The sequence below is a fragment of the Amblyomma americanum genome, chromosome 9 (genome assembly GCF_052857255.1).
Source record: "Amblyomma americanum isolate KBUSLIRL-KWMA chromosome 9, ASM5285725v1, whole genome shotgun sequence".
In the NCBI taxonomy this organism is placed as follows: Eukaryota; Metazoa; Arthropoda; class Arachnida; order Ixodida; family Ixodidae; genus Amblyomma; species Amblyomma americanum.
The window spans coordinates 139,780,320-139,799,772 of NC_135505.1; the positions used below are offsets into that span (position 1 = coordinate 139,780,320).

A 19,453-nucleotide genomic window follows, 5' to 3' on the forward strand; every position below is an offset into this window, starting at 1 on the left:
TAGTAGATATCCATACACCCAGCAGATGTCTTCTCTTTGTGCTTGCACGAGCTTCCAGATTGCACACATCAGCTAAAGTACATATTGCGAGTACATCTCAAAACTCAGGCCTGACAAAAAAAATCCAGAACCAACAGCGCTGGATAAGACTATGAGGAAGAAAAACAAGATGAGAAGATAAAACAGGAGTAAACATGCTTGTTTGCTGAAGGGCGAATGCATCTCTCTTGACACTACTTACCCTATCTGTCACTCACTCGATTATGCCTGCAGGGTGAACATCACTGAACTTTTTTCTACAACACTTGCATACTTAAGTGATCAATGAGTGAGGTGTTGTAGTGCATAGGAAGGTGGATACCGTCTGATCACTTATATTTATTTATTTATTTATTCAGATACCCTAAAGGCCCTCTCGGAGAGGGTATCACACAGAGGGGGCACACAAAACACAATAATGACAATTTCTGAGAAAAAAATGTGGAAACACTAAAAAAACACCACAATATACGCAAATTCCAATACTAAAAGTGGGACGAAAGTTCGCACAAAAACAAGATAGCACAAGATGAGAATAAAGGGTAAAAACTGAAACACCTTTTCACAGTTTATTTAAATAAATATAATTCTTGCGTTTTAAGCATTAAACAGCACTTTATACAATTTACTTTTTAAACAAAAGTTCGTACGTGCGGCGTACAAACTCGCGTGGCAACACCGGGCAGTCATTGGTTGAAATGCGGTGCTGCTACGTCGCCGCCGCCAAAATTTCTAACTTGCCCGAACCTCGCCACTCCAGCCGCTGGAGCTTCTTCCGCCGCTTGAGAGAGGGTGTATTCGCCGCTTCGGTGGAATTCGCGAGCGGTTTGCTTGCATGTGAAACAGGCTTTAGGTCTTGATGTGCCTGCATGGCCTGCAAAGTAACAGGGCTGTGCACCATGTACGTGGGTGGTCAAAAGTTCCCAGGCCGCTCCGACCGAGCCAGGAGCGATTGCTCTCCGCTGTCGCAGCGCTGCTGTCGCCGGCTTCGAGGGTGCGTGCAGAAAGGGCGTGAAATTCTCTCCACCTCTTGCTCTCCTTGATAACGAAGCTGCGAAAAAACTAGAGTGGCGTGTGCCTTGACTTTTCGCTCTTCGAATTCCACTGTGGTAGAGAGCAAGGCCCCCAGCATGGTGCGCTGCATCACGGAAAATTGCAGTTTTTCGGAAAGTAAGGCACTGTGCTGGCGGCAATAACTAGTTGGACTCCGTGTGCTTCTCCGTACTTTTCGGCTTCCTGACGTATGATACCATGCGTTTACCTTCACATGAACTCTGTAGCGGCTCTCTAAGGTATCTGCGTGACTTTTGAAGTGCTGTTTTTTTTAATTTCCTTTTTATTCCCTGAACATTGGCAACATAAACTTGGTCAGAGTCCGGCATGTTCGCTATTGTTCTGGAAGAATTCTTGTTCACCGCAATGTTGCAGTGTTCTGTCCTAAGCTGTGTGTTAAGTGAATTAGGAGCCTCCGCGCACGTAACGCTGGAAAAGCAGCTGCGGTGCTGGAGCAGCTGGCATATGTTGTTGACGCTTTGGCTAAGTATTTCGTACGCTCCTGTGCAGAATGTTCGATCTATTACAGCAACGCTTTCGCCGCTTGAGCGAGTCTCTCTGTGCTCAAGAGCACGAGACGGAGAAACGAACTCATGTGCCACAAGGTGAGGTAATAAGCGCTCAAAGGGTATAAGCTTCACTACCCGCCATCACATGGCCAATTACGGTGTTAGATTGTGCGTGGTGTTCTCATTCTCTTGCTCTCTTTGCATGCTTGTTGCGTGATGTCCGCATTGATTCTTAACTGGGGGGGGGAGAAATAGCTGGTGTGCTGTGACTCTCTGCCTTGGCTTAGCTGTATTCGCGGTTGGTGTTGCGCTCGCGCTGTCAAACTCTCGGCGTTCGAACATGGCACGCTCTGTTCATGTCATGGAGCAAATCTTTTCACCCTTCTGAAGCCAATCTGACGCATCCGGTGCATATGGACTACAGGCGATAAACGCAAACACGGCGTCGCTGCAGTAGTTTTGCTTGCACTTCTGCGTTGTCACCCTTGTATTGCACAGCAAAGAATACACAACGGCCGAAGCATCAAACTTATTTCGCTGTCGAAAAGATAGCACCTACATCTCGAAGCACCGACAGAAGGTGAATGACTAGCAATGCGGCGCTCACGTTTAATCTGATTCGTTGCTCCTAACGAAGAAAATTAAGTACCGCCGTCAAGCTCGAAATGAAAGGCACTTCGAAATGAGAGCTTTAGATATGCACCACTGTGGCAGATAACTGCCGTAACGCTGTTCGGAACAGCCAGGACAGGTGCATGAAGGGTAGGACCGATGGCTGAAATATCTTACATACAGGAAAGCTATCTTTGAGATAGAAAAAAAAATTAAGTCCTAGGCCCCTTTATCGCTGTCTATTCCTATGCAGAAGTGTAAGCAGTTTTCTTGCAGCGACGTCACACGTATGATTACGGCCCCTTGTCCATGCTCTAGAGATGCGTAAGATTGTAGCAGGAGAGTCAAATCATTCGTTCTTTCCCTTGTGTGGAGCACCATAGGCTTTAGTGCCGATAGCATGGCAGCGCTACTGCGACACCAAAAGCAAAGGCATCCAGGCACAGGCAGGTGCTCACAGCGCAGCCACATTTCCCTCTTCTCCGATGAAGAATCAATGTTGACATCACACGACAAGCAAGCAATGTTGCAGAACAGTTGCAAGAACATCATGCGTAGTGTCAACACCTTAACTGGCCATATGACACGCATGATGAGCCTCGTACACAATGAGTACCTATTTTGTTGACACGTTGCATGAGTCCTTTTTCCCGTCTCGTAAGCAGAGAGGGACCAGCATGGGCGTCGAAAAAGTAGCAGTGATAGATCGAGCGTACTGCATGGGAGCGCACGAAAGATTTCGCAAAAGCACCCACAGCAGGTTCTATAGCGGCTTCAGCACACGGCGACTCCAGCTGTGTTGCCTGCACAGAGGGTCTAATTAAACTCACTCATTAACATACAGCTCAGGACAAAGCGCAGGCAACGTGGCAGCAAGCGTGAATTCCTCGGCATCATAAGCGAACATTCCGGACTCCAGGCTCTCACCACGTCCGTATGTAGCGAATTTCCAGAAAATAAAACAAAGGTGTAAGAATATGGCGTGTGAGAAGTCAATCAGATGGCTCACAGAGCCCGCAAACCAGCTCGTGTGAACGCAAACGCATGGTATCGTGCGCCAGGAAGCAGGAAGGCAGGAGAAGCACACGAAGTCTAACGAAGTATACCCGCCAGCATTCTGCGTTACTCTCTTGGAAATTTTCGTTTTCTAAGCCGCGCGCTCAATCGAAGCGCAGTTCGATGTCAAACCGTGAGAGCACACGCCGCACTAGCTAGTTTGCGGCTTTGTTATCAAGGGGAGCAAGAAAGAAAGAGGGACTCAAGCTCTCTCAGCGTGCGCTCTCGAAGCCGGTGCGCGCCCAGGCCCGCATGCGATGGCAGCGCCGCGACAGCGGAGAGCAAACGCTTCTGGCTTGGTCGGAGCGGCCTGGGAACTTTTGACCACCCCTGCACATAAGCGTTGGATGAAGGCACTCCTTTCCAGCATCCGGTCAAATGAAAATGCATGCATCAGATCCTTAAAATAAATAGTAATAAGTAATATGCAAGCTTATAAAGGTGAAAAGATTCTGCCTTGCATGCGTAAAGGTAGCAAAACAGTGAAACTGGTGCTTATTAAACAACAAATTGTAACAGAAGAGATTATAAAGGGTGGAACACACAATACTTGAAATACAACATCGTGTAACTTGACAGTTAAATGCCGACAACAGCTAGCTAGGATTGCTTAGGATTTAAACAGCTAGCATAGCTATTTTCTAGGCGAAGAATTACCAGCTGACATGACTAAACTGTATAGAAGCATTTGTGGACATGGGCAGATGGCCGCTAACTTCAAGCTATCCTCCATGTGTTAGGCTTCCTTGCCAGAGCAGCTAGGCAGTGTGCTGACACTTCAAGTAGGCACATCACACAAACATACCTTACCAAACAATAAGAACTTCAATGCTGTTACACTCGTTACCTTAACTGCACACAGAGCTATGAGGTGCATACAGCCAGCAGTGGCAGCGGCAGCCGTACTGTCTGAGAACTGAACATTGTACCCGATTTTAATTCCACAACTCAGCTATAATATGCATGCTGACACTGACGACCCAATGGTGGAAAACATTCTAGCTGCATTCGTTAAACAGTATTCCATAAAACAAGGCTTGCTCTTTGTTTATGTTGAATGCTGGTAAAGTGAAAGAAAAAATAAGACCTTTCACAAAAGAAACGTGCCCCATAAAGGACAACTTCTGAGGTATTGGGGGTTTTATGAATTGTTACGAAACCTTTGTTTGCAGGTTTAACCCTTGAACAAAAAATTCGTTGGAGGCACTTGGATATCTCTTCAACTGCGGGAAGGCGAAAGCCGTTTGCGACTCGTTGCACTGATTTGAATTTTCCGCGTTAGAATTCATTTCATGACAGAGGAGAAGAGCAACTGGCGCGAATGTGGCAGAGAGATCACATGACCTAGGTCACGTGACCTGAAATGTAACGGATGGACGTGAGTATGAGCCATTAAAGGCTATCGCCTTAAAACAGCACAGGAACAGGGACAAGAAAGAAGACGACGGGACAGGCGCTGACTAGAAGCTGAAGGTTTATTGAAAAGGAACACAAATTATACTCTCTTCACAACTAAGCGCACACATGAGCTGCAACAACAACACTGATACGCTGACAACTTCAGTCATGGTGATCGAGATACAATAGTTCACAGTCATGAACGAGGACAGATGGGGTGCTTACGCATGTTTCGTGGTTTTTGTGAATATGAAATGCTTTGCTGATTTCTCTAGTTAGTTTATCTTTGTGATGGTACAAGACCTTAGTATCGTTAAAAAGTGGAGTGCATGGTTCTTCACAAGGCCTTGAGGTGCTATGACGACATTCTTTGTAGTGCCGGGCTAGGTTTGAGGAAGGGGCCAATTCCAAAGAAGTGCTGTACTCATGTAGGCGGGTATTCAGGCACCTTCCCGTCTGGCCTATATAGCTCGTCCCGCACGTGAAGGGAACACTATACACCACACCCTTTGGCATAAGGGACGAGCTTCAAGTCATGATTTACTTGGCACGCTTTTTTCGTTTTTGCACTTTTTTGTTCTTCTTCACTGACTTCCATATCCACCATGGCACAAATTTTTTCCAGCTTAATAAGTGCAGAAAAAAGTACATCAACCCCATATCTGTGGCCTACCTGCTTTAAACGGTGGGACAACTGGTGAACATAGGGCAAGACAGGAATTTTATTTTTCTCTTTACTTGAAGGTTCTGGTGGCTCGTGCCTACAAAATGATTTGATCTTTTTAATTATCTCACTGCATGCAAGTATTATAGCCTCATCACGAAAGCCTGCTGACCTCAGCCTCTCAAGCTGTTGATTAAAACTCTGACTCATAAAATGCACACGACTTGCTAATCGCAGAACCTAAACACGAAACAGCTATACCATGTTTGACTATCTTGGAATGCCCAGAATGGTAACTGAGCAAGGGTTTCTAGCCCTAGCCCTGCACTATAAAGAATGTCATCGTAACACCTCAAGGCCTACTGAAGAACTATGTACTCCACTTTTTAACAATACTAAGATCTTGTACCATCACAAAGATAAACTAACTAGAGAAATCAGCGAAGCATTTCATATTCACAAAAACTGTGAGACAAGAGTAAGCACCGCATCCGTCCTCGTTCATGACTGTGAACTATTGTACCTCGATCGCCATGACTGAAGCTGTCAGCTTATCAGTGTTGTTGGCGAAGCTCATGCGCGCTCTTGGTTGTGAAGAGAGTATATTTTATGTGTTCCTTTTTCAATAAACCTTCGGTTGCTAGTCAGCACCTGTCCTGTCTTCTCCTTTCTTGTACCTGTTCCTATACTGTTTTTGTTCAAGTATGTACCAACTTGCTGTTTTACTGAGGTTTAAGTCTCCATGTAGACGATTTCCGGCAAATCATATAACTGAGCATTTTTTTGTTTCTGCACAAGTAAATTTGAGATCTTGCTGTTTTCGTAACCCCAGATCAGCCGATTTCTATGAGTAACACTGTATTTGTTGCCTCACGAACATTATCCCTGCACTAAACTTTTAGATGAGACACAGATGCATGCCCTGCCATTGGGGTTTGCACCCCTTACTAGAAGGATATTTGTAGCCACTATGTCACTAAAATGAGATGCAGAGATGGTGTTAGCGCTCTCCTCTAAAGCAAACAGGGTTTGCATTTTGTAAGTATAAATAAATATAAACCAACCAGGCCATGAGGTGCATACTCACTGTATGAGACAATAAACAGCACAAATAATGCGCTTACGCAAATTGTGTGGTTCGATCACCGAGAAACTGAATATAATATTGCAAAAACTGCATCTGTCAGATACGCTGAATAAAACAGGTGCGGTTGAATGTATTTCCACAGTTATTAAGTCTAATCTCATTACAGCAAACTTTCATAATTAAGAAAAGAAATAATCTTGTCCAGGGTAAGCACCACATGCAACTTAAAACACGCTTTGGAATTACTTGCACTGTTGCTAATCTGTGGAAATTTATTTGGCAACTTGGATAACAACTACATGGCACAAGTTACCTCATCTGCAAAACCCGCTAGGTCAAACACGATGTTTTTCAAGACAAAAGCGTGGTCATATGATAGTTTCAGAAAAAGTCAGACTGAAGGCAAAATTCCGTGCTCTATAAGAGCACGTTCCTGGCTCACTGAGCATGAAAGTGCACTGGTTCAGAGTCACAAAGGCCACAATGAAAAAACAATGTAAACCAGAAAGACACATCTACAAGCGATATATTGGGGTTTGCCATCAGAGCTTTTTGAGTACACTCCAACTCTTCCAACAGACATGCCTGTGAGCTGGAACGTGAGCTCAAGCCATGATGCATCACAATAATAACTAGCCACGTTGCACAGCACGCAGCAACTGTGCACTCCCAAGGCAAAACATCCACAGGGCCGATATGGGCCTGCCGCTGAGGGTGCCGCTGAGGGTGCCGCTGAGTGTCATGTCCAAGTAAATGACCACAAAGGAGGCGGCCACGTGCCAGCTCGTCCCCCAGCAGGGCACCACATGCAGTTACAAGCAAGAAATGTTTAAGTTTGAAGTGTACACTAAATTGGTGCTTTTTATCTCAAAGCAGCTTTCTTGCTAAATATGTTACGATCATACCTTTTTACAGATTGCTCACATTGGTCTTTTCAGTTGACTACGTTAATTCCTGCCACATCTTCACATCTTGAACCTTTATCAAGATCAACGAAACAGCTGAAGCAGTCACTGCACCCCCGAGTGTGCATGCATGCACACCCCCACACCACCTGAATGCATGCACACTCCCACATCACCTGAATCGAAATGACAGAAGCAGCAAAGAATTAACATCGTGATGTCATGCATGTCAAATGGACGGATTTGACAAACTCTCTTTGAGCTTGCTCACGCAAGAAGACGGCCCACATATCACTCATAAGTAAGAAATACACCGTTCTCTTCCTTTTTAAACCTACTGCAAGAAATGAATGCTGCAGCAGGTAGAAAGTGAAAGGCAATAACAAATCACAGCTGGCTAGGAAACAGCTATAGCTACACACTACCCCATTTATTCAACACCACAGTGAAAGAAAAAAATTAATACACATGCAAAGCGCGTGTCGGTCGATACAGTAAGAGCCTTTTTATCACACACTCCATTCTGTTACAGTGGAAGTGATTAAAACGTTAACACGCTGGTATTATCGATCCGGAATCAAATGCGAGTACCATCTGTGAGCAGAACACAACCACTCGGCTTTTTTTTAAGTATGATTCTTAAAGGCTCGAACCGCTAATTAGGAATCGATGCCACGCATAGGCGTGTACGCGGTTCAGGCCAGTTTTCAAGCACAACCGGTGCACAGCAGAGGCCTCTCATTCTTCGACGCGCCAGCCAGTGCATTATCAAACCCGTCGCTGTTCATGTCATCCTTGGAACTGGCTTGCTCGGACTAAACAAAAGGAACGTGTTCTTTGGTATCTTCGTCGGCGTCGAAGATAAAAGACCAAGAACTGATAACTCGCCGCACAGTTGCATCGTTGCTGCGTGGTTAGTTTCCTGAAAGACGGAAGTGCAGATTGAATTCAAAGAGTGAGAACTTCTCGAAAACTAATAACGCATGGCGCAGCAGAGCGCAAGTAAGCGAAATGTATCAATTTGGCATCACAAACCTGAGTGTTCTAGACAGTGACAAAGATAACAATCACATCCACCTGCACGCATACCCCTAGTATGCGCAATTACTACTCAGGCGTAGCATAGAGTAAAAACCACAACGAAAACAATCGAACCGCACTCACTTCGAGTGCTGCAGCTTCGAGTTGAAACGGCGCCTGGGCGCCGCCATTTTTAATCTCTACCTGCTAGGCCCGTAGCTGACGTTGATTGCACTCAAAAAGGGGCAACACTAAATGTCCATAATATCTGCAAATTTTTAGCAACTCAAGCTCATTTATATACCTGGTAATAATACTATATAATAATATTTTATTTCATTGATTTGAACATGTGTGCTAACTACAGCCTCAATTTTCTTTTTTATTTGGACATAAACTGTCTCGGGAGGACGGGCACCCAGTTCCCAAGTGAGCTAAATGAATCCGAAATTTCCTTCCTCTCTTCCCATTCCCTTGATGACTGCGAAGGATGGCCAGGACCACGCTGTCACGATTGGGGAAGCACCCCCGGACCAAGTCCAGATCGCCGGGATGCTGTTCCGGGTTCGCCCCCTCATGGCCCGGCCCCTGCAGTTGTCGCTACAACCACGTAGCTGCTTCCTGCACGAGGCCTCAGCGCTGCACCTTCTGCAGTGGCCCCCACCACCGCAGGGACTGCACGGCCGAAGTCCCTAGATGTCTCCACTGCGGAGGGAGCCATCGCGCATCGGATCACACCTGCCCCCGCTGGAAGGAGCAGAGCCAGGTCACCACTGCCCTTCGAAGGACTGCCAACCCTGGAGCCCGTTGCGCAGTTATGGCCGAGCTCCGCCAACAGCAGCAGCCCAACAGGGAACCAGGGTCCGCGACAAACAGGGTTACTGGGGTGCTCAGCTGCAGTCACGGTGCCCCCGCCCTGCTGCCCAGGTCCCAGCCCCTACCCGGACCCCTGCCCAGGACACTCAGCAGACGGTGACTGTTGCCTTGCGGCTCGGCGTCCAATCCCTCCTGCCACAGCTCCCCCCTAATTCAGGGGCTCGCAAGCTGTGCGAGGCAGCTCTCGCTGGAGAGAGCCCTACTATATAACGGCAGTCATGGCCAGCCTTAAAGGTTTTGGGGCCAGGCCGCACGTCCTTCAGTGGAATTTTAATTCACTGCGGGCGCGCCATGCTGACCTCAAGTACCTCTTGCTGCAGGGCACGTTTAATTTTGATGAGCTTGCATTGCAGGAGACCCGTGTCCCATTCGATGCCGCCCGCCTTCATGGCTACACAGGTTGTTCCAGCTGCTCACTCCAGACCCGTAGTGCAGCCCCCTGCCTGGACATCTCCCACCCACAGGACAGGCCCCGCGCAGCTGTCTACGTGCGGAGCAACCTGCCACACACCGTCCTGGATGTGGCCTCCCCGGACATGGGCCCACTGGAAGTCTGTGCCATCTATGTCCGCCTCGGCTGCACAGACACGTCGGTGGCCTCAGTCTATGTCCCCCCACAATGTCCACTGGGACCCCTCTTGCCTACCAGGCCTTGGCCCAGCAGCTGGCCGACCACTTCTCCATGGCGAGCCTTATGAGTTCCATCCCTGCACTGGGTCCACCCTACCCAGCCCTACCCCAGACGACCACCCCCTCCGGCTGGCATAACCGGTTCTATTGCAGCCTTGTGTGATGCTCCCATCACCCCTCACGAGCTCCACCGAGCCCTTCACCGCTCTAAGAGGAAGAGCACCCCAGGGGTAGACGGGCACACCTTGCACATGCTGCGGAACCTGGGCGCTCCTGAGAAACCCTGCCTCTTGGACACCTTCAACAGCATCTGGGACAGCAGCAGCTTGCCAGAGTGCTGGTCCACGGCAATCGTGGTCCCGATCCGGAAGGCCAGGAAACCCCCCAAAACTCTCTCCTCCTACCGGCCTGTCTCGCTGACCTCAGCGGCCTGCAAGTCCATGGAGTTTGTGGCCCTCGAACGCCTCTTCTGGATAGCCAGCGCCAGTGGCTTTTTCTCCGATTGTCAGACGCGCTTCCACAGGCACCGCTGCACTGCAGACTCCATCGCTGACGCGGTCTCCTGCCTGGAGGAGGCCAAGCAGCAAGGAACGTCGCCCTTCTGGTCCTCCTGGACATCCAGACAGCATTCGACAGCCTGCCCCACTCCGCCATCGGGCAGGCCCTGGACGAACTTGGAGTGACCAGGCGGTTGCGATGTTTCATAACTGCCTTTCTCTCTAACCGCTCCATGCAGGTTTGGATCGGGGGCACCCTAAGCTCTCCCTGCCCCTTCTCCATCAGGGTCACTCAGGGCTCTGTACTTAGCCCCTTCCTGTTCAACCTTGCCATGGCCTGCCTCCCGAACGCCATTCAGCAGGGTCATCGCCACAGGGTCTTCTGCTCTCTCTATGCAGACGACATCACCCTCTAGGTCCGTGCCTCCCGGAGGCACATCACCTCTGCCAGGCAGGCCCTCCAGCGAGCCCTCAACGAGGTACAGCATTTCCTGGCTTCCAAAGGCCTGGTGCTCTTTGCCACCAAATCGGAAGCACTCTTCGGCCATCCCCGAGGTGCATGTGCCACACCAAAAATCCGAACACTGCTGATTGATGGCACCAACGTCCCCTGAAAGCTTCAAGTGAGGTACCTCAGGCTCACCATCGACCACCACCTTACATGGATTCCAGCGGACAAGCCCCTTCTGCTCCACCTGGACTGCGTCGGCCGATCAGCCGAGCGCCTCCTGGCACGTGGGAATGGCTGTACGGCTACCTGGCCCATCCGGCTGTTTGAGGCAGCGGGTACGTAAGCAATCCTCTATGCCCTTCCCTTGGTGACTCTCAGGGCCACCCGGCTCAACCACCTTGACACCACTCGGCGAAAATAGATCCGCCGCCTCCTAGGTGTCCCGCAGAGCCTCCCAGATCCCGGCCACCCTAGCCGAGGCGGGGGCTTTCCCACTCAATCTTCTTCTCCTCCAGAGAGGCATCACCCTCACAGACCAGCTCCACCATGTTCCTGACGGCGGAGCCCTCTCTGCACGCCTCTCGGGGCGCCCCTACTCCAGGATGAGCATGCTCTCCGCTGCTTACGTGGAGTCTCTGGACCCTCCCGTCAGTCACCCAGCCCTTTCCCCTCTACCTACGCGTCCTCCTTTGCAGATATCCCTGGACTTTGAAGGCACGTCCAAGCGCCACACACCAGTGCGGCCTTCAAAAGAGACCGCCGCTGCATTCCTGGAAGAGTACAAAGGTTCCACCCTCCTCTTCATCGATGGCTCGGTGCTTCCGGCCACAGGACAGGCGGCAGCTTCACTCGTGTCACCGCAGCTGTACGTGACCAGGACCTGCAGGCTGCCCTTCCCGGGCAGCTCCACTGTGGCTGAGCTGGCAGGGCTCCACTTGGCAGCTGATCTGATCTCAACCATCCCACCCAGTCCTGTCGCGGTCCTCTGTGACTCCCGGCCAGCCCTCCAGCTGCTGTCCAGGCCCCATGACAATGTGGTCTCTACCTCCCTGCTTAGGGCCTGCCTGCAGACCCTGGAGGATGCGGGCTACCAGACACGCTGCATTGGGTGCCGGGCCACTCCGGTGTTAAAGGCTGCGACCTGGCCAACGATCTGGCCAAGTCCGCCCACACCGACGGGTCCCCGGTATCCTTTGCAACGACTCAACATGATTTTGGCCGTCCTTTCCTCATGCAGGTGGTAAGGGCCCTGCACCCAGACCGGAGGATTGCGGCCTACCTGCCTTTCCGCCGGCTCTCGGACTAGCTGCCCCCGGCAGGATCGAGCCCTCCTCCTCCGCTTGCGCGTCTGCTGTATGTGGACGCCCTCCAGGATGTACGCCTGCGGCAGGGCTCCCTCTCCGGCCTGCCCCTTCTGCGGTGACAAGAGCATACTCGGCCACCTTCTGCTGGTATGCCCGACCCACGACCTCTCCACACGACGACTTGAGTTGGGATATCGGGCACTCGGTCTCCTGTCAACCACAGAGAACGACCTCCTCTTCCCAGCTCGCAACCAGCTCCTCGCGCATCGGGTTCTCCTCTCATTCCTCGAGGAGACTGGCCTGAACATCCTCCTTTAGCCCTTCGCTCCGTCTAGTGCGAGGTGAAGGCTCTGATGTTAAGCCCCCATCTTCAACTCTGCGGGATGCTGGTGAGGAACACGACGTGAAGACGTAGTACTGTCGACATCCTCTACCCCCTCCGGCAGCCTACATCGCTTCGACCGTCCTCCCCCTCCCAACGGCTTCAGCGAGTGATCTGCTAGGCACCTGCCTCAGTGCGTCACGGCCAGACGGAGGTATTTGAAGCTTGTCTTTTCCCTACCCGGTGCTTGCACACATTCCCAGTGCAGCTGATGTCGCTGCTGCGGTGGTGCGGCTGCAAGACCCTCCCACTGCCAAGGACCTCATCCGATGCGACGGCGACCACTAAAAATTACCCCACCCCTGGTCCCCAAGTGTGATGCCACTAAATGGCCAGCATACATCGGGACCAGTGTCCCTTTCCCCCCGGAATAACTCATGGTATCAACCACCACCACCACCACAAGTGAGCATTGTTTTGAAGTACAGTGAACTAGCCCAACACTTCTAGTTCACTGCAGTTTTAAGTGAATCCAATGGCATGTCTCACGGCATGTAGTCTCACGGCCATGTGTGGCTTTCGCATGAGTCTATACGAAATAGAAGTTTTACTTGATGGGCCTGGTATGGGGAGCAGCAAAACCACAACGGCAGCGTCCAGTCAGTGGCGCGAGTTTCACTGTGGTAAGCGTGGTAAAAAGAGTGTTGCCACCAAAATAAGTGTGGCTTCATAATTTTGGAGTTGAGTTTATTGTGTTACTGGTCAAATACTAAAATTAAATACTCAAGGCACCATTGAAGTCTGTGTGCCTGCTGCATTGTAAGCAGAAACTTTTAGATCTGGCATTTCAGTGCTGCTGTGCATTAAACACTTGTTTTTCGCAAAGGCCTGCCGGCTTAAATAACCTTTATTTTTTTGATGATTCAGGAAACTGACCGTACATCATCGAGGCGGCTCCTGTGAGAGTCTTCTAGAAGCCCGAGCCAGCTTGTAGAATGATGCGGGCGGTGGCAACGTTTCAATCCTGGCCGTGGCGGTCGTATTTCGATGTAGGCGAAATGCTGGGGGCCTGTCTACTGTGCATTGTCAGTGTACGTGGAAGAACCCCAGGTGGTCAAAATTATTCGGAGCCCTCCACTATGGCGTCCCACATAGTGTGAGTCGCTTTGGGACGTTAAACCCCACAAAACGAAACCAATCTATTACCGATACAGTGTAATTGCCAGGATGAATTGTATGTGTACGATGCTTTGCTCATTGGTAATATACAGTGGTAACACTTGATGATAAAGTGGGATAAAAGTTCAAAATTCGTTGGAGGCACTTATCTCTTAACTGCGTGAAGGGGAAAGCCAGTGGGCAGTTTGCTCACAGTTCAGTTGGCAGGTTGTGATCACGTGACAAGGCCATGTGACCTAGGTGGTGATGTAACGGACGGTCACCGCGAGTGTGAGCCATTAAAGGCTTTCACCTTATAAAAAATGTTGACAAGAGTATCCCATTGTTTATTATTCGACTAACCAATGAAAACAGTAATTAAAGCCATTATTTTTATTGTCTAGTAGAGTTAAGCTTGTGAGGACATGATAATTTCCGCATCTTTAATTTTGTTGTGACCAGCTTTTTGTTTAGGTAATGACGAAAGGGCCTTAACAATGGACTGTTTCCTTGTTCTAGGGAAAAAAGTGTGGTAGTCATGAATATGAGCAGAATGTGTACTGCAGACTTCAGTTACAGCTGGCTATAGTACAATACAAACTGGAGAAAAAGGGACATGGCTGTTGGGAAAGCTTTGTCTGGTCTCTTGTCCAGCACTCTTAATGGTTGACAGTGAGAGTGTACACTGTGGCAAAATGAAGAGTGAATTCTGTGTTAAGTTTGCATCCTTCGGAGGTTCTCTGTTTCCTGGTCTATTTGCCCTCAGGGGTTAAAAGTGGTCCTCTTGTCCAATTATTCTCCTGCCGGATATGTTATGAGCTGTTCACCACGTTGGACCTTCTGGACAAGCACAGGCAGCGTATGCACCCCCGGGGTCCAAAGGGAAAGCACTGCTGCGCCTACTGCCCGTTCTCCAGCGATCACAAGTCAGCTGAAGTTTGACCGCTACCCTGCATTTTGATGTTGCCATACTTGGGGTCAGCTTCCACTGCATAGCCACAGAAAGCTGTCTCCAAGTAATGCATAAGGTACACCACCCAGGTGTATCGCCTTTTCAGGATGTTGATTCTGGAATGAGGCATGGAAAAAGCTAGGTACTACGAAGGGAAACTGTGCAGTTACAGGAGGATGGAATGGCGTGCCAGATTAAACTGCTAGATTTCCCACGCCTTTGTCACGTAAATGTGATAGTGATAGCTGTATGATGCCACCTTCTGCCTTCACCCCGTGACAACACCCACTGCAACACACGCGCACCTGCATGTGTTGGATGCGCATGTTTCAGGTCCGCATGTAACTGAGTGGGTTGTAATAAGTGTGAAAAAAAAGAATGGCTTTTTTATCACACTAGTAGGAATGACAGTATGATGGAAAAATGACTATTTAAACCCAGTTGCTTGAGAATAATGTGAGGGGGCAGTTGGAGACCGCAAGAGAATTTTAAAAGAAGTATTATGATTATAGTGCAGGCTCAAACTGTTCAGCCCAACTGTAGCCAAGGGCCCACAAAAAAAAGCAGACTGCTTGCTAAAATATGGAAGCAGTGGTGCGTCAATGTTATTAAAGAAGTAGTGTTTCAGATGTGTGCCACAAACGAGCGAAGCCAAGGCTCCGATACTTTGGTAGTGCTTGCAACCTCTAACGAAGCAGCAGCTGCTGTTACTCAGCGTTTCGATCTTCCCAAGCCTGCGTTCGTTCACCTTGCTTGAGGGATGTCATAAGCTGCACGCCCATTGATAGTCGCTTTGCGTTTGCTGAAGGAAGATCATTCGAGCTTGTTTTTTGTCTATTCAGATACATAATGATTGACTTTACCACTTTCAGTCACTAGTTTAGCCATTCCATGCACACATGATAGGTTTCATGACAGCATTCATGACATCATTTGTTGGCCTCTTGTGACGTCATGTGTTATACAAACTGGGTGCGAGATTGCACTACCCACCTGCACCATTGCTGTGAAAGCTTGCTTTAGTTTGTCATTTCCGCAGGTGATGTGGCTTTAATCAATACCTGTGACCGAATCAACTTCCCTATCTAAACATACTGCAGAACATAACTGAGAGCCACATGCCACCCCTTTGCGAAATTTGAGCCTGAACAAGGGAGAGTGGTTAAGCCACGAAAATTTTTTCTCGATTTTTTCTTCGCGGTGCGACACTTAGTATGTGGACGCATAAAAATTTTACTCTCCCTCCGGCTTTTGGCAGTTTGATTCATTTTGCTGTCAGGAACAACCAACATCCTGTCGTGCAACGGTGCATAGGGGTGGCCAGGGAACTTGGCATATTTGTAAATGATTGAACCTGTGAGGGGCTTATCGGTGCAACATTGTGGTAAGAGAATAACCATCACTAAGCGGTTACTGCAGGTGCATAAAATTTCCATGATGCTTAGTCTATGCTACTGGCCACATCCTTATCCTTGCGGGCTTTTGCTGTTTGTGTCTCACTTCACCATAACACGTGGTGTGATATGTTGTCATCATTTTAACGCAAAAGCACTACTTCACAAGGCCTAACAGGCTCACTGAGTTTGTGTAAAGCTTGACCTTGAGGGTGACCTTGGTCAAACCATAATAAAGAAATAAATGAAATAAATATTGCCGCGACGGGGATTTGAACCCATGGCAGCACAAACAGATCAGCTTCGCTGGCCACTGCACGGGAGCACTATACTATCGCCGCAGACGATCACACTTCGTGTTAAACTGCAACGCACTCTCACGCTGTGCATTGCACATCATCGTCTTCTTCAGCTAGTATGTACTACCATCAAATTAATATACATACTCTTGCGCTGTTCATTGCACATTGTCATCCTCATCGACTAATACCACTATTGGACTTATATCATTGCCAGACGTGCTGACAAACCAGCAAAGCAAAACCATGAACCGACCAGGCTAAACACATGCTTTGACACATATATGTACTACGTTAACACCCTTCCACTTTCTTGTTTATGCATGCTTTTTGTTACTCTCATTTATGCCATCTGCACGACTTCAAGAACTGCGCCTGCCACCCTCCGCCTTCCGTCTCCGCTCACCGAGGACCAGGGTCACCAGGCACGGGAGGACGCACACAGGCAAATGGCCCTTCATGTGCAAGTTCTGCGGGAAGTGCTTCACACTGCAATCTAACCTTTCCAAGCACATGCAGGCCCACATAGGAGAGAAGGCGTATGAGTGCTCAGAGTGCGTGAGAAGGTTCTCTCAGTGCAGCAATGCAGAGTGGCACGAAATGGTGATGCACGACTGTTAGCTAGTGCCTGCTATAAGACACATATTGCGTGAGTGAGTAAGGTGGCCTACTTGAAAAACCACATCTACTCTGAAGACTCGGAAGGCATTGAAAAGTGGCATCCACGCAGGAGCACTTGCAACACTGGGGGAAAGTACGGGTGCTGACAAGAGGTGTGACTGGAAGGAAGACAATCTTCTGAAGGACAAAACATGGTGCTGCTGGCAGTTGTGAAAAAGGTCAATGTAAATGCAGTGGCAAGAAAATTGTGTACCTGCTTAATAAAGAAAAAGTATTGATTTTGTGTTGAACAGTAAAGACAATGATTATGAACCCAACAAGAAGCTTGCAAGCACAGAAGCCCTAAGAGAGCAGAAAACCTTTTGCCATAACTGTGCTGACCGATACATAGTTAGGCCGCTTCAGTGGCTGAGTGGTTATGGTGCTCGGCTGCTGGCCCGAAAGATACGGGTTCGGTCCCGGCCCTGGCAGTCGTATTTCGATGGAGGCGAAATTCTAAAGGCCCGTGTACTGTGTGATGTCAGTGCACGTTAAAGAACCTCAGGTGGTCGAAATTTCCGGAGGCCTTCACTACGGCGTCTCTCATAGCCTGAGTCCCTTTGGGACGTTAAACCCCCATAAACCGTAAACCGATACATAGTCAGCTTTGGCACTTCAACGCTGCTACTCATTTGCAGTGCAGCAGCTAACCATCTACATCTTCAGTTATGTCCCCCGTGGAATGTCATAGAGACTTGCGGATTCTGTAGGGTGACAAAGTAGGTGGGTGGACTCATGATATGGGCTTTCTGTGGTGCTGATAGTGATCATCGCCCTGGGTTCCGCTGGTAGGTGAAGCTTGGGCGGTAGTCCACGGAGTCAGTGGTTTGCATGCGTTATCATCATATCCATGAGCTCAGGGCCGGAGTCCAGGCTGGCAGTATGAGTCTGTTGCATGGAGCGGGTAGGTTAGGGATTCATCGAGCATCTTCACCAGATTGGAAGGTAGGGAAACAGAGCTGTGGCATGACTATCTGATTTATTCTAATTTCTCATGCAGCCTTAGGTTGTACTAAAGTAAAACTTTTATCTTTAGACAGTGATATTGCAGTAGGCTGGTTCCTATTCAGGTCAGGAGCCCGATGAAGGCATGCAGGTTACAGCCTGCGACATTGCCTCGTTCTTTTTCCTCCAGCCCACCTCATGCTTTTGGCGAAACATACAGATGCCTGTAGTTGAGAACCCCACATGCACCGTTTTTCAGTAAAGTTTGCAATGACTCCATTAACAGGGCACCACCTTGCTCCGGGCTCATGGACTGGTAGACCCGTTCCACTTTTTGGGAGTTTTGCAGCTAGTTAGAGTGCTAAAATTTCTTCCCAAGAACTAGACTGGCCATCCACACCCGCATTCTTAGAAAAAATTCGCAATACTTATGTGACACACGTTCTTTTCAATTAAAGCAAGCATACAATTCAAGCCAAGAAAACTTATTTCAACCAAGTCACTTGTGCCACATACAAAGGCAAGTTTGTGTGCATTTGCCAGTGCATGTGTGCTTTCCGGCATTTTGTGCTGTGCTCTGAGCGTGGCCACTAGACATCGTTCTTGGCTGTGACTCATCATGCCCTGAGCACACTATGTCCCATTTTTGTACCATTTTTTTTATTTTTCTTTCCTGCTTCTTTCTTACTTCCTTCTTGAGGTTCTAACTCAGGCATATTCCAGCATTCTCTTTCCAACCCCTATAATTACTGGTCTGGAACAATCGTGTACCACTCTCATGAAGACTGGTCCCTAGTCGAAATATCTGGAAACGCTTAGGTTTTTTAAAGGGGCTGTGAAGGGGGCTCTAATAAAGTTGCGGCATGCCTGGAATATTGAAGCACGTCGCTTCACGAATAGTGTCCAGCAAGGATTTTTTAAATGCACTTTGTAGAAGCTGAGTTATTTGTAGTTAAAGTTTGAATTTCAGTGTCTTCGCGCCTTTTCCTCTCCTCTCGTCACTTTTTGCACGCTGGAAGCTAGGCTCTTCTTCGCCGACCCCCCTTTGGGAGCGGAGCTTCTCGACCCACCGGAGTTAACCGGCTTACTGGCCATGGCCTCGGTAGCTGCCAGACGTCTGAAAGAATCTAACCAATGGCCACCTCTCACCTTGTCTGCACAGATGTGGGGGACAGAGGAGGGTGCGAGCATGAAAAAGTCGCCGGGAAGGGCTCGCTAACTGACGCATGATTGTGGGTCGTCTGCTGCGTGTAGAAGAGTTTTATTTGGCTCTGGTTTTCATGGCAACATAGTGCAGTGATCAAGTGAGTTGATGTGCTCTCCTCGAAAGGCGCTTCAGAGCCCCTTTAAGTATGTGTCATTCTACTTTATAATAACTAACTTCTGGTTCAATCTATATGAGTCAGTAAATTTCTAACCATAATATCGTTTTTACTTGTAGTGCAGTAAAACTTCACGACTTAGGAGAATGGGCTGTACTGTGGTGCAGGCAGTGAGCTACTGGTTTGTTTATGGCAGATGATTTCGGAACTTTAAAGATCGGACTGATGTGACCATTGTGTAGGCTTAAACTAAACAACTGTAAGGCATGGTAGTTAATACATTCCTGCAGTGTGAAGTAC

At 48.8% G+C, this 19,453-nt stretch overlaps 1 protein-coding gene across 2 annotated transcripts in view; it reads right to left on the bottom strand.

Annotated features, from left to right (window-relative positions):
- LOC144104613 (uncharacterized) overlaps window positions 1-19,453 on the bottom strand; it is a 97,339-nt gene that overhangs the window by 6,736 nt on the left and 71,150 nt on the right. Inside the window, exon 1 of one of the 2 annotated variants that reach the window (XM_077637727.1) lies at window positions 8,488-8,543. The exons of the other annotated variant lie outside the window; for it this stretch is intronic. The gene's annotated coding sequence lies outside the window, so the exon portion shown is untranslated. Of the gene's footprint in view, window positions 1-8,487; window positions 8,544-19,453 lie in introns of those variants that run through there. 2 annotated transcript variants of the gene reach the window in all.